The sequence below is a fragment of the Sesamum indicum genome, linkage group LG3 (genome assembly GCF_000512975.1).
Source record: "Sesamum indicum cultivar Zhongzhi No. 13 linkage group LG3, S_indicum_v1.0, whole genome shotgun sequence".
Classification (NCBI taxonomy): domain Eukaryota; kingdom Viridiplantae; phylum Streptophyta; class Magnoliopsida; order Lamiales; family Pedaliaceae; genus Sesamum; species Sesamum indicum.
The window spans coordinates 9,685,707-9,686,586 of record NC_026147.1 but is presented as its reverse complement, the minus strand read 5'-3'; positions in this window follow the sequence as shown (position 1 = coordinate 9,686,586).

Below are 880 nucleotides of genomic sequence, written 5' to 3'. Positions count from 1 at the left end.
GTTTTTCTGATTTTGTTGGAGTTGGAAATCATACCAGCAAAGGGAATTCCACAAGAAAATTGATTTTTGGGCCAAAGCCCATAAGAAATGCATGGATATTATGTGGTGGTGGTACTATAATGGGCTTGTTCTGCTTATCATACTCGACTGGCCCATTTGGCCGAATCAGTCAACTTCAAGTGCTATTTCTTCTCATACTGTCCGATTATTTTATTTTATCAATTATAGGAAAAAAAAAAAAGAAGTGATATTATTCATTTTATCTTAATTCTTTTATTTATTTATATTTTTAATAAAATAATAATACATAAAATGATATAAATACTCACACGTCATGTCTCATGGGGTTTGTAAGAAATATAATTCTGTCGGCCATGATCTGTTTCGACTGCGTAACTGTAGAATATTTTTGAGTTGAAAAGACTCGTAGATAGGAAATTCTACTACATGCCAAGTTTGATCGATCTAATTAATTATATGACAAATGCAATATAGTTACAAAGTAATTAATGTACAGATTAAAAAAAATAATCAATTACATAATAAATATATAATATTTATTTTGTACTTAGTTTGACCCGATAAAATCTAATTTGGATCAAGTTATTTCTTTCATAGTATAATAAAAACATATAAGGGATGAACTAGCTAGCTAGCAATCAAACTATTTAGCACATTTGCAAGAATTAATACATGTAATAATATTGGGGGGAAATTCTGAGATCCCATGCGATAATAGAAATGTTTAAAAAAAATTATATGAAAATTAAAGTATCAATTACCCTCCCTGTGATATAAAATAAAGTTAAAAAAAATTCATTCGTACTGAAATTGGGCCACACGCACTTTGACTGCAAAAAGGCTATGAAAATACCTTTTT